At 38.0% G+C, this 15,425-nt stretch overlaps 1 pseudogene across 1 annotated transcript; it reads left to right on the top strand.

Annotated features, from left to right (window-relative positions):
- Window positions 1–435: 435 nt before the first annotated feature.
- LOC143741274 (GDP-L-fucose synthase-like) lies at window positions 436–15,176 on the top strand (annotated as a pseudogene). Its single transcript, XR_013204986.1, has 9 exons — window positions 436–732; window positions 3,326–3,440; window positions 3,531–3,659; window positions 3,990–4,063; window positions 14,007–14,137; window positions 14,236–14,367; window positions 14,486–14,565; window positions 14,757–14,857; window positions 14,964–15,176. The product of XR_013204986.1 is annotated as a GDP-L-fucose synthase-like (transcript).
- The last annotated feature ends 249 nt before the right edge of the window (window positions 15,177–15,425 follow it).

Here is a 15,425-nt window from a genome sequence, read left to right as displayed (position 1 = left end):
GGTGTTGACATGCTTTTAGACTCTGTCTAGTTCTGCAGAGTCACTTACTGTAATGTTATGCTCACTCTGTTTGGGCACATTTTACAACCTAGTGGGGAGGCATTTGCACGGCAAAGTGGGTATTGTGTTCCCTCTAGCGTCAACAACACCAACACACAGCATCGAAGTTACACTTCGCAAGGGAACATCTTGCAACCCGGTTCCCTGAGAAGGAGAACGAGATGCATTTCACTTACCACTTGCCATGCATTTCTTGTTGACATACTTCAGGGCATGCCTGCACGTCTCCTTCAGACAAAAGATTTGATTACATGTAAATTGGTGCCTTTTTATGTGCACAGGTATCATCATGCCCTGCCGTCTGCCAATAGATTGGCATGTTTACATGTGCTCAGACATAAGCAACCAAGGGCGTTTTCTCTGCATGTAGTTCATTGTGAGCTGAAGAGGAAGAGAAAAAAGATGTGATGGTACTGAGATCATATAAACCCATATACAAAGACTGTGCTACTATAGTACATCAATGGATATCTGATGTATTTACATATTTGTTACCCCTGAAGTGTTCATCAAACCTCATCTCTCTCTCTTTCAGATGGACGGGCCGATGCGTGTGTTGGTGACGGGTGGCAGTGGGCTGGTGGGACGAGCGATAGAGCGAGTGGTGAAAGAGGGCGAAAGGAGAGAAGGAGAAGAGTGGATATTCCTCTCATCCAAAGATGCCAATCTTGTGTAAGAAAACCCTTATCAGACATCACAACATAATCCAGGCAGATGAGCAATGATTATGTCAGAGATCAAATTTTGAATAAGGAATAACAAATTTTATTAAATAAAATGTCAAATTATATAGACAACAAATAAATCAAGTCAATATGAAATTGTAATTGTTAACATAACTCTTATAGATCAATAGATTATAATAAAATTCAAAGTAGTGTATCTAACATATGAAGTTTGTGAAGATCAGAGTGTAGAGAAAGAAAGGCCCAAAAAAAAGTAAGAAATCTGCAGAATGCAAGGAGAGGAAAAAGAGAAGAAGCATTTTTAGAGAGTATTTTAAAACTAAACATGCTGTGCATATGTAACAGTAAGGGACTAGGGAAAGTAAAGAAGGGAAAGTATTAAAATTATTTGTACTTCTCGTGCAACCATTTAAAGGTAGGCAATTTTTTATTCTGGTTGAAACTCTCTTCACACTTTACATCCTGACAGTAATCAATAATAGAAGTGGTCTATATATATATATAAAAATGTACATATATCTTCTGTGGAAGTCTCAGGACCAAAACATTTTCTTCCAATCATTGCATTCAGTAATGGCAAGCCCTGACGTTCTAGATGTGACATACTCAAGAGATGTTCATGTCCTCAGACTCAGATTTATTGGTTTCTAGGTCAACACTATCAACACCAAAATTAATCTGCAGCAGTCAGGTGGCACAAGGAAGAGCTCTGTATGTTGTGTTTGAGACATGAGGTAATTTAACGCCATCTCTTGTGATGCTTTGAAGAATCTACTGACTGTATGTGTTTCTGAGTTTTGAACTTAAGGACGCATGGCTTTAGAGACACTCTGAAGGGAGGGTGGGATCTAATGCTTTCAAAGCTAGCTTGCTCTATTGCTAGCCTCTCCGAAATGGCCTACTCTACTATTAAGGATGTACTCAAGACAAAATGTACCTTAGCAGGTCTTATTAGGTCATCATGTCCATGTAAGGCACGAATGAGAAGGGTCTTGCTGCAGACTTGCACTTGTATTCTCAGACTGGCAATTGGAATTGCCACTTGCATTCTCTGCTGCCTACGACGTCACTTACACTTGACACAAAATAAATCTAAGAAGTATTGACAACGGGGCCAAGAAGATGGAATGGTTTAATTATTAAATGTACTTTAGTGTTGTAAATATTTTTGTTGCTGCTTATGTCTTTATCGCGGGAATATAATAAATGCAGCATTCATAACGGCTAGAGAATAAAAGACAAAGGCTGTAATACTAATGTTGTCCACCAGAGGAAGCCACAGGGTAACAAATCCTTCTAGCTTTCAAAGTTTAAAATCTGTGTAAAATAGTTATATTATGGGAGCCTGTTTCTGCCACAGTTGAGTAAAAAATAGAATCCTTTAAGTCATAATAAGGATAAACATTCTCAATTATGACTTAGTATCTCATTATATTGAGAAAATTTCTCATAATAATTACTTGGTATGTTATTCTTAGTATTCTTTCGTAATAATGAGAAACTTTCTCAAAAAAGATTTTTTTTTTTTACAATAATGAAAAACTTTCATACAACCATTGCAAGTATGCGTTTTCCCCAGTAAACCTGCCCACATAGACACTGTGCAAAGTCAGGGAGGATGGGAAGCAGGTCTTGATGGTTGTGACTTACTGGCCCACACGGATCTGGTTCCCAGAACTCATGCTTCTCATGACAGACTTTCCCTGGTGGATTCCTGAAAAATTCCTATAATTCTCAGACTCCAGAATCTGAACATGGACTGAGCGCGTCCCCAGACACCAAGCAGGGCAGACCTGAATGTCCCTGGGCCCCATCATAGCCTACACCCGGCACAGTACAGCGCCTATCACGACGCAAGTGTTTTTTGCTAGTTTCAGCCATACGCAGTTTTCATTTTCACGTCCTGAACCACGTTGTTTAAATAGCAAATGCATTTGCGCCAATTTATGTGCCCATGAGCTGCTGGTCTGAAAACAGGTGGCGATTGCAGGTGATGTCAAGAGTGCAAGTGCAAGTCTGCCGCTAGACCCTATTGGAGAAATTATGGTTTTTGGAGAATATAGCAGATCTTGTAGTATCTCATGTCTGCAGAGATGAAAACAGATGCACTTTGATACCAAGGCACATCATGCAATCAATTCTGAAGGAAAATACACCCAGAGAAATCAATAACATGTACAGGAAAAATCATGTAACAGAATTCTTAAAGAAAAGATTAATAAGGAAAAATTAATAAAAGACATCAATAAAAATAATAAAATTGAATAGATTCAAATAAGAAATATTTCGCATACACCAATAATCAATGCAATCATCACATTTATCATGTACTTTATATTCTAAGCGCAAGTTATAGAAAACTGCAATATTCCCCAATCACTTAACCGAATTAGCTTCTATTTAATTGTTCTATTTTATTTTATTCTTTCTTAGTGTTTACTAACATCATATTAGTTGATGAATGGAATCTATACAAAGAATAAACTCAAATATAAGAGTTTTCATTTGTGTCAAATGCACGATAACTGTATTTTATTGTGCATATTTAACAGCACATATAAAATCATGTGCTGTTTCAGGAGCGCTGAAGAGACGAGATCAGTTTTCCAGAAACATCGTCCGACACACGTCATTCATTTGGCCGCCATGGTGGGCGGACTCTACAGAAATATGAGACAGAATCTGGTCTTCTGGGTAATTATTAACATTAAGTAGTATAAGGTTGGAAATATCACTGTTGGATCATTGAACTGTACGTTGACTGTATTGTTTTGTTGTTTTCAGAGAGATAATGTGCACATCAATGACAATGTGCTGTGCATGTCTCAGGAGTTTGGGGTGGTGAAGGTCGTTTCTTGTCTGTCTACGTGTGTTTTTCCAGATAAAACCACCTATCCGATAGATGAGACCATGGTAAATTCACACACACACACACACACACACACACACACACACACACACACACACACACACACACACACACACACACACACACACACACACACACACACTTGTAACTAGGGGTTGAACCAGGGGGGTGTTCCTTCCACACTCCACACACACACGTTATATACGCCCAATAATAGCACACATTTATCTACGTTAAGTTTAAAGCAAGCCATGTAAAGCATGAATATGAGTTATTTAAGCCAGTGTCTGATTGGTTTCATGAGTCTGTTTGCATTATGTAATTGTTTTTCTGTAACTTCTACAGACATGTTTCTCTCTTTCTGTCTCTGTCAGATGCACAACGGTGCCCCACATAAGTCTAATTACAGTTATGCCTACGCCAAACGCATGATTGATGTCCACAACAGGTGAGATTTTATCTCTAATTGGTTCTTGAATGGGTGTATCTCAGATCACATGTCTATTATAAAATTTTGTTGGGGGGGGGGGGGGGGGGGGGGGTCCATGCTGTACATGCTCATACTTTTCATGTTCATACTTTTCAGTTGGCCAACATTTCTAAAAATCCTTTTTTTGTATTGGTCTTAAGTAATATTCAAATTTTCGGATATACTGAATTTGGGATTTTCATAGTTGTCAGTTTTAACCATCACTATTAAATGAAATAAACATTTGAAATATATCAGTCTGTTTGTAATGAATGCATATAATATCCAAATATCACTTTTTGAATGGAATTACTGAAATAAATCAACTTTTTGATGATATTCTAATTATATGACCAGCACCTGTGTATATATATACACTCACCTAAAGGATTATTAGGAACACCTGTTCAATTTCTCATTAATGCAATTATCTAAACCAATCACATGGCAGTTGCTTCAATGCATTTAGGGGTGTGGTCCTGGTCAAGACAATCTCCTGAACTCCAAACTGAATGTCAGAATGGGAAAGAAAGGTGATTTAAGCAATTTTGAGCGTGGCATGGTTGTTGGTGCCAGACGGGCCGGTCTGAGTATTTCACAATCATCTCAGTTACTGGGATTTTCACGCACAACCATTTCTAGGGTTTACAAAGCATGGTGTGAAAAGGGAAAAACATCCAGTATGCGGCAGTCCTGTGGGCGAAAATGCCTTGTTGATGCTAGAGGTCAGAGGAGAATGGGCCGACTGATTCAAGCTGATAGAAGAGCAACTTTGACTGAAATAACCACTCGTTACAACCGAGGTATGCAGCAAAGCATTTGTGAAGCCACAACACGCACAACCTTGAGGCGGATGGGCTACAACAGCAGAAGACCCCACCGGGTACCACTCATCTCCACTTCAATAGGAAAAAGAGGCTACAATTTGCAAGAGCTCACCAAAATTGGACAGTTGAAGACTGGAAAAATGTTGCCTGGTCTATTGAGTCTCGATTTCTGTTGAGACATTCAGATGGTAGAGTCAGAATTTGGTGTAAACAGAATGAGAACATGGATCCATCATACCTGGTTATCACTGTGCAGGCTGGTGGTGGTGGTGTAATTGTGTGGGGGATGTTTTCTCGGCACACTTTAGGCCCCTTAGTGCCAATTGGGCATCGTTTACATGCCACGGCCTACCTGAGCATTGTTTCTGACCATGTCCATCCCTTTATGGCCACCATGTACCCATCCTCTGATGGCTACTTCCAGCAGGATAATGCACCATGTCACAAAGCTCGAATCATTTCAAATTGGTTTCTTGAACATGACAATGAGTTCACTGTACTAAAATGGCCCCCACAGTCACCAGATCTCAACCCAATAGAGCATCTTTGGGATGTGGTGTAACGGGAGCTTCGTGCCCTGGATGTGCATCCCACAAATCTCCATCAACTGCAAGATGCTATCCTATCAATATGGGCCAACATTTCTAAAGAATGCTTTCAGCACCTTGTTGAATCAATGCCACATAGAATTAAGGCAGTTCTTTGCGTATGGTGTTCCTAATAATCCTTTAGGTGAGTGTAAATATATATATATATATATATATATATATATATATATATATATATATATATATATATATATATATATATTATAAAATTTGGATTTCATACATTTATTTCTTATTCAAACAAAATCCTGTCATCCAGCTCCTCCCTTCCTCTTTAATCCTCATCGTATTTACTAAAAATGGGTTTTAGGTGTACAGATCAATACAGAACAAAAAACAATTAAAAAAATGTAGGATGGAGGAAAATAACAATGTCTTTTCTGTTAACCAAATGCTTTTTAATCTTCGCTATTTCTTCAATGCAAATGAACAAGCCTGGCGTTATTTGCTGCCTTTAGCAGATTCTGAAGAAGCCATTAAAGTGTACAACACATTTCAGTTCATAGAGTGAGAAGTGAACAAAATTAATTAACCTAAAAAGAAGGGGGGGGGGGGGGGGGGGGGTTACACGCGCTTCAAGAGGCACACACGCACATTTGCACACACACGCAAGGTCTCTCGCTCTCTCCCTCTATGCCATGCGCGCGCTACACGGTTTGGAGCTCGCGAGCTCTAGATTCCAGGAGATTTGAACTAATTTGCGGGCATCAGGGAGCCGCTATCAATATGCGGGAGACTCCAGGAACTTCTGGGAGACTTGGGATGTCTGAAATAGCATGCAATGGAAAGTCACCACAAAGCAAACGTGAAATGTTCAAGATGTTTACCAACATGAATGCAAAAAGTGCCCAGCTTATGGTCAAACTTGCAAAGCATGCAACAAAATAAACCACTTTGCGAAAATGTGCAGAACGCAAGTTTCTACTAAGAAAATACAGGCATCAGAACTAGGGTGACCAGACGTCCCGTTTTTCCCGGGACAGCCCCGTATTTCCACTCTAATTTTAGTGTCCCGACTTATTCTGAATAAATCATGTTTTGTCCCTTATTTCATCGTTAATATATATATATATATTTTTTTTATATATAATAGGTTTCGTTTCCGAAAGGCTAAGTGAATATATATGTTACGTTCAAACCGTGTAGCGCGCGCATGACAGAGAGGGAGAGACCTTGTGTGTGTTTGCTAGTGTGCCTAATGAAGCGCATGTAAGACGCATTAATAGAGGGAATGCATTAACGTCACTTTCCCGCCGGAACACGCCCCCTCAGCCGGACTGAGTGGCAGAAGAGCTGCGTGACTGGATTTAATAGGGGAAACTGCGAAAACGCAAGTAAAACAAACGATTATCAGTTTAAACTAAAGATTGGACTCAATATAGTGTTCCTTACAACTTACTAAAGATCCAGTGATCCATGGATATTAACATGCAGCCAGGAATCGTGTTTCCTGACATTTATATGTGCCTGATTTCGACACCAGGGAAATACATACAGCAAATTTGCCTGTGAATGCTTTATATAAATACAAAATAGGCAGGTCTAAATCCAGGTGATCACTTATCAATGTTATATATATCATCATATCGTCTAGAGACTTAAAACTTGTATAGTTTTTTGTCAGTGTTTATTTAAAAATGTCAAATTATACAGAATATACAGTGGTAAATATTTGATTGATGAGTTGTCACTGCAATATATAACAATACAATATATAGAGTATGATTTTACCACTAAATTCAGCATATTGACACAAAAAGGATAACTGCAAATCCAATGCTGCCGCTCAGTCTTTTTGCCACTTGTGGGCGTAACTGCAGTCACTCCGGCCAACGGTGACGTCACGTGCATTCCCTCTATACGCATGCGTTCTGTATCTGTCCCATATTCCACTCCGAGAAATCTGGTCACCCTAAACAGAACAAGATGAGCAAAGTGATAAACAAGATTATTTCTTTGTTGGAACCACTGATGTGCAAACAAGACAGACAATTAAAAATGTGCACACGGTCATCACTGAAACACAGAGGGAAAAAGACAAATGGACTGAAAGCCTGAAAATGAACAACAACAACGTTACATTTAAATTAGACACTGGAGCAGCATGTAATGTAATAAAGTCACTGGAAACTCAAAGAAAACTCAAAAAATCTTACTTGATTACATATTCTGGCCACAAGATGTCGCCTGTGGGACAAGTTTACCTGGCCTTCACCGACAGAAACCAGAAGCACAATATTCAATTTTAAGTCTTGCATTGTCACTAAAGTTCAAATGTTAAAAAATATAATGCATATATCAAAGATGCTGCTCTTAGATACTGATTAATCACACGTCTTAGGCCAAATCATCAATTGGAATTTTTCGGGATTCAATCAAACAAAAGTGCTCATGTAGCCTAAGTGAAATAAGCATCTCACGCCATACATTCTAGACAGCCCCTGTCGAGCCCCCTCATATTAAAGGGATAGTTCACCCAAAAATGAAAATTCTGTCAGTATTTACTCACCCTCATGTTGTTCAACCCCGTAAGACCTTCGTTCATCTTCGGAACACCAATTAAGATTTTTTTGATTAAATCAGAGAGCTGGATCACTCCTCCATAGGCTTCTAAGGGATTGAAACTTGTTCCCCGAAAAGTTATTAAAGACATCGTTAAAATAGTCCAAGTGACTACAGTGGCTCAATCTTAAATTTATCAAACGACGAGAATACTTTTTGTGCACAAAAAAACACAAACTAACGACTTTATTTCAACTATTAATTTCCTTCTCTGTGGGCCTCGAGTCAGTTCGCTAGTGTAATAGCGCAGCGCTTCTGTTGTTGTACGCCACACGCATCACACACATGACCAGCGTCGTCCAATAGTGAGCCTACGTGTGACGTAGCTCTACGCTATCACACTAAGTTAACTGACTCGAGGCCCATAGAGAAGGAAATGAATAGTTGAAATAAAGTCGTTATTTTTGTTTGTTTTTGCGCACAAAAAGTATTCTCTTCGCTTGATAAACTTAAGATTGAGCCACTGTAGTCACATGGACTATTTTAACTTTGTCTTTAATAACTTTTCGGGGCTGGCAAGTTTCAGTCCCTTAAGAAGCCAATGGAGGAGTGATCCAGCTCTCAGATTTCATCAAAAATATCTTAATTCATGTTCCGAAGATGAACAAAGGTGTTACGGGGTTGAACAACATGAGGGTGAGTAAATACTGACAGAATTTTCATTTTTGGATGAACTATCCCTTTAATAGAATTTCATAGCATATTCATAGAACCGCGTCAGGGACGGCGCCAGATAATTTTTAAGGCAGGTGCTGAGGGGGTGCTAGATCATTGACAGGGGGACCTGCGCAATTATATATTGAACATATTAAATTGAACATTCAGCATTCAATCAAATATTCTTAAAGATTTTTTATTATTAATAATGTTATTTCAACATAATATCTCGTTATTTCGACATAATATGTGTGCGTGAAACAAGCAAGATGTGCATTTGTAAGTCCGGTGACACGCGATTTTGATTTGTATTAATAAACAAGTGTTTTCTGTGTCTGTGTCAGCTGCAAAGATGAAGTTGACGATCGCCCTCTCCGTAGTGAACGTGCCTATAGAGAGAAATGCACATAATGGATTACACATTCAGAGAGTGTGTATAATTGTATATAAAATATAATATAAAATGATTAATTGGATAAAATTAAGATACAATTTATACAAAACGAAATTCACTTTAAAGAAAGGCTTTCTACATAACAAAACTAAATGAAGTGGTCAAAATCATGTCTGACCCACTCCATGTCTATTGTGCATCCTATCTTACTCATGCTGTTCACTTTCATTATCAACATAGATGGGAAAAAATAACATTATAATATTTTAACAAATATGAAACTAAATGTGCTTATTTAATGGCTACAACACCTATAGTATAAATTAGACAAGGGTGTAGAGTTACATTCAAGTTATTTTAAAGCATGAAGAAAGTTTTTTCAAGGAAAAAACGTTTACATGTATAATTTTGGTGATCAAAGATGAGTTTTAAGGGATAAAATTATTGACTACAGGGGGCCTTTAAATTGAAATCAATAAATTCAATTATAAGGATGATAATGCACTATAGGGCTGTTACCAGTCAAATAAAATCAGTATCAACAAAAGCCATCTTTGCACTGTAGATGTGGGACGTAGGCTACAGAAGCTGACTGAAGTGCATTAGGTATATTTACACAGACTGTTTAATGCAGAGGAGGCAGGAATGCATTTACACTGTAATTACAAGTGCATAAATAATGTAATGAGATTAATGTTAGAAATATAAAATTTTGAATGTAGAAATATGAAACGATGGAAACAATGAAATTATACTTTTAAATATTAAACTAAAACAGCCAGTAGATGGCGGCAAGTCACTGTTTTAATGAGTGACTGAGTTTATTCAGTCATTCAGTGGATTGTTTAAATACGCAAAAAAAGACATATATACTCTTCTTTTTTCACATTTCTTTGTATATTTATTTTATGTATTTATTTGTTGTTGTTGTTGTTTTTACATTTCTTTGTATATTTATTTATGTATTATTGTGTCAGCTTTGGAATTCCAAAATATATTAGTACTATGAAGAAAGAAAGAAAAAAGAATGTTCAGCAAAAAAAGATTTGGGATTCCCATTTGCTTCAATAGCTAAAGAAAAATGAATGATAGCATTTCCACGTCTTTCCAAAAACAGAGAAATATATTTAGGTCATCCGGGTACTTTTTGCCTACTCTTTTATGAGTACCGTGTATTCAGACATACTACTTTAGTATTCTGTTTTTCATCTACTATATAGTTTGGAAGTATGCGATTGCGGATTCAGCCATGGTCTTATTATTGGGAGATACAAGAATCCGTGGCTCTACCATTGGAGAAATCGTAGTGGCTAACTTGGATCACGTGTGCCTAACCAATCATGTGATAATCAAACACATTACAACCTTGACGTCATTGAATTTCCTTCAGAGTTGTACGACAGTCAATCACTGTTTACAGATACCATAGAAATGAATGAGAAGTGCCGTAAACTGAAAGGAGCATGCAACAGAATGGGTCTCACAATGCTTCATCATTCTTGCATGCTTTTTACTGTGGGCCCCATCCACTCAGCGCAAACTTCAGTTAAGACAGCCATACTATTTGAAGGATTGTGAGGTCAGTGCAGTGCAACCGAAGATACGTGGATCATCTAGGGTGATCACCCGTCCCACTTTGCGTTGTACCGCGCAGCATTTTCACCCCTTGTCCCGCCTGCGCATATTGAGAAAATGTCCCGCATTTACATCAGTCTGTTGGTTTTTAATGATCATATTAAGAAAACGTGCATGCGTGCCCGACTTCTAGGAGGAGCCATTCTCTCTGGCTTGATAGGGGTAATTAGATGGGGTTTTGCTTTGCTTTTCCATCTAGCCGCGGTTGAGCTTTGACCCTCTTGTCTGGTTGCTCGGTTCAGCGTATAGCTCTCTGCTCCGTGTAGCACCATACCTGCTGGCTTTCTGATATTGTTTCTCGGCTTGGTAGCCTGACAGCTTAATAGGAAAAGGATCTACACCTGCAGTTGATTTTGATATTCTAAGTATTATTATCAACTGGCCAGAATTTTGAGATCGCAATAGACGTGAAAGACTATAATTCGTTAAGAGCTCGCACAAGTACTAGGGAGTTAAACCATTTAGTGATTTGTAAGTAATCAGCAAGATTTTAAAATGTATACAATGCTTAATAGGGAGCCAATGCAGTGTTAACAGAACCGGACTAATATGGTCATACTTCCTGGTTCTAGTAAGAACTCTAGCTGCTAAGTTTTGGACCAGCTGGAGTTTGTTTATTAAGCGTGCAGGTCAATAACCCAGTAGAGAATTACAATAATATAGCCTTGAGGTCATGAACGCATGAACTAACTGTTCCGAATTTGGAATTGAGAGCAAAGTAGGAAATTACTAGTCATCTAATTTTTTTTTGTCATCAATGCATTCCGTTAATTTTGTGAATTGGTAAGTTTCGTCAGGGCACGAAGAAATATAGAACCGAGTATCATCAGCATGTAAGTCGCGCTCGATCAGGCCAATGGGAGTCGTCTGATCAGCACGGAAGGGCTCTGCGTGTTACTGTCTTTTCTCGCAGCAAAGTATTTTTGGTTAAATTCAATACATTTTGTCATATGTATTTACTCGTTATTTGATCTGACTCCATAAATGAAAAGGCTTTAATGATATATGTGCATCATTAAATGTGAGCGAATGTTTTACTATTCTTTTTAAACTCTTGAATGAAAATAATGTCAAAGTCAATTAGAATAATCATTATAACAATTTATAATGTCAGGTAAATGTATTATTACAATTTCATAATCAGTTCAAAGATAATCAATGCAAAATGAAAAATGTTTACCCGACAAGAAATACGTGAGGCCGAGAGACTCGGCTCTCGACCTCACTGGCTGATCTGGATATAGAAAAGAGCCATGAGCTCTCGCTGCATTTCATTATATACCCAGACCTCATTTCAAATCTATACCTGGTTCACAGTGGAAATTTACCTGCAAGCCACCATTTGCTAGCAGTGGAAATTTGCATTCAGACAGATGGTCGGAAGGTGTTAACTCAAAGACACACCCTCCAGTGTGGAAGATATTTCTAAACTTCTTAAGAACTTTATTACCTTTTGGTTTACTTCTTTGGGAATGAGAGATTTGTACCAGTCGCACTGAGACATTTCAAATAATACCAAACATGTATAAAACTCGATGATAATCATTCACATTAAACCATTTAGATTTTTGTGTGAGTTTGGGAGATCTCACCATGAGTGGGGGTCGAGGGAACGAGATGTAAATTAGAATGATTCTGAAGTGAGACTTGCGTCTCGAATGGTGGACATGAGGGGGTCCAAATGGTAATTTCCTTTGTTCTCTGAGAGAGGAGGCTTTTCCTACATTCTTACCATTTTTACAGGCATAACAGTGAAATCTCCCGCCATGCTTCCTAATGATATCTCCCAAGGGTAGCATGTACAGGGTGAAAATAAAAGGTCCTAGTACTGAGCCTTGCGGTACTCCATACTGAACTTGTGATCAGTATGACATCTCTTCATTTACTGCTACAAACTGATAACGGTCAGATAAGTATGACTTAAATCATGCCAATGCAATGCCACTAATGCCAACATCATTTTCGAATTTCAAACATGTCTATTCAAAAGAATGTTGTGGTCGATAGTATCAAATGCAGCACTAAGATCCAGTAACAAGTATGCTCGTTATGAGTATGCAATGTTATAATTAAGTCAATTAGTAAGTCCTAAAATTACCAAAAAGTACCAATAAATGCACCTCTTGATATCAATAACATCACAACATCTAGGCTATTTCCATCAAGAGGTGCATTACTTTTTGATCAAGAGCTTGTATTGACTATGCAAGAGTCCAGCACTCTATAAAGTCTACTCCAGCACATCCCAAAGACTTTCAATGACTTTAAGGTCTGGACTCAGAGGTGAAAATGATTATTTATGCTCCTCCCAACCATTCTTTCACAATTTGAGCCTGATGAATCTTGACATTATCATCCTGAAATATGGTCATGATGTGTCTTCCTACATGTATTGTTTAAGAAATGAAAAGCTAATGTATACACTCCATCAGTTGGGCTTAGAAGAACTGTTGCCAAACATATTATGCTAAAAACATAATAATCACAGCAATAATGATGCAATCATAGACTCTTAAGAATTTGCCTTTTTAAATCCAAACAGCGACTTTGTTTTTGGCCGGGCAGTGTATATACACTGAATAATGAATAATTTTGAGACTGCAGAAGTCATTCCAAGTTGCATTTTCAGTTGAATTTGGGGAAATCACTTGAAACATTTGTCGTGTTCAAATACTTTTGTTTGATTTGTTCATTGCAAACAGCTGATAGTCTGTAAATCTTGCAATAGGGGTTGAACAATAACTGAATATCATTAGAAGGTTTGTATAAAAAAAAAAATTGCTTATGCGCAATTTAAACGATTGTATACAACAAAGTTATTTTAGTGTGGGTTATTATATCTGAAAATATATAGAAGTTGATTTTAATAGTTGTGGTTCTACTGTTAATTTTAACATTATATAATGTACAGTAGGCCTACCCAAGAGAGAGGGTTTCGTGTAATTTACCAAGTTCCTGGAGGGCCACACAGCCCGGCAGTGTTTAGCTTCAACCCTAATTAAACACGTGATCCAGCTAATCAAGTTCTTCACGATTACTAGAAACTCCAGGCAGATGTTTTGGAGCTGGTCGGAGCTAAACTCTGCAGGACTGGAGTTTTACATGTGCTAATGATAATTGATTAATAATAATTTTTTTCCCTAAGAAAAACTGACATGTACCTGAAATGTTTCCAAATACAGTATTTTAAGTGTGTGTGTGTGTGTGTGTGTGTGTGTGTGTGTGTGTTTGTCCATTAGAGCGTGTTTTCAGCAGTACGGTCTGCGATACACAGCCGTCATCCCTACTAACATATTTGGACCACATGACTTCAACATTGAGGACTGCACCGTGATGCTGGGATTGGTACACAAGACGTACCTGGCAAAGAGTGAGACATGTTTAACTTTCTGGAATGATCGGAAGCCACAGTCACATTCAGAGCGACATACATGTTGGTAAATTTGTGTGTGTTTGTGTGTTTTGTAGAGGAAGGTAAACCTCTGCAGGTCTGGGGTTCAGGTCGTGCCCTGCGTCAGTTCATATATTCTGTGGATCTGGCTCGTCTGTTTGTGTGGGTTTTGAGGGAGTATGAAGAGGTGGAGCCCATCATTGCGTCAGGTACTCGATGAGTGTTTGACATCAAACATTAGATCTGTTTCATCAGAGCTCAATGGCTGATCAAATATCAAGATCATATCTCTCTTGATTTTCTTTGCCTTTGTTTCTTTCTCTCTAGTCGGAGAGGAGGATGAGTTGACCATAAAGGATGCTGTGGACGCTGTGGTTGAAGGGTTTGGGTTTAAAGGTGAAGTGATTGTATCCTTTCAAATATAAACATTGTCTGCAGTTATTCTTTTTTTTTCAGCTGACAGAACTGCAATCTTTGTTCTGTGGAACTCAAGATAAGATATTTTGCAGAATGTCCCGATTGTTCTTGAGCTGTTAAGCTTAAAAAAAGCACCACCTGAATGACAGAAACCCTTTAACCCTTAACTAACCGCTCTCAGTATGACACTAGTAAATCAGACGGCCAGATCAAGAAAACCGCCAGTAACGGCAAACTACGCAAATACCTGCCAGACTTCCAAGTTCACACCATTCAAAGCAGGTGATCAATCTTCACTTCTCGCTTCAGCAATTACTAAATGTTTTTTCAATAGTAGTAAAAAGTGGAGACCAAAACAAGACCCTTTATAAGTGCTTTCCTTTTACAGCCATCAAGGAGACGTGCGATTGGTTAGCGGCCAATTACGACATCATCCGTAAATGAAGGTCTTCACATCTCATTGGTGGTGGGAGGAGCATCTTAATGCTTGAAACCAATGATTTCTTCAGTTTTTTTTACTAATCTGTCAATCAGGGTATGTTCTGGGTTTGTCTAATGATCTGTACTGTGAATTACTATAATACACTCATATTTTAAATAATGTTGTTTAATGTCTTTTTTATATACAGAATTTTTTGAATATTTTAAGGTTCCCAAATTCACACGTCTAGAAAATCAGTTTTCATTTCATTCCCAGCAGCATTATAAGTTATTCTTGTGGGAAAAAGAGACTTTCATCCAAGTCATCAAGAAAAGTTAGATTTAAAAATATAAATAAAGAAAAAGCAGGACACTAAAATACATTAAAAAATTATTTTAAATCGTAGCGACCACACTTTTGTGTCGTTTC

The sequence above is a fragment of the Siphateles boraxobius genome, unplaced genomic scaffold (assembly GCF_051911475.1).
Source record: "Siphateles boraxobius isolate OS27281-9 unplaced genomic scaffold, OSU_SipBor_1 183, whole genome shotgun sequence".
NCBI lineage: Eukaryota > Metazoa > Chordata > Actinopteri > Cypriniformes > Leuciscidae > Siphateles > Siphateles boraxobius.
Note: the sequence above shows the minus strand (reverse complement) of the source record. Positions and strands in the feature narration are given on the sequence as shown.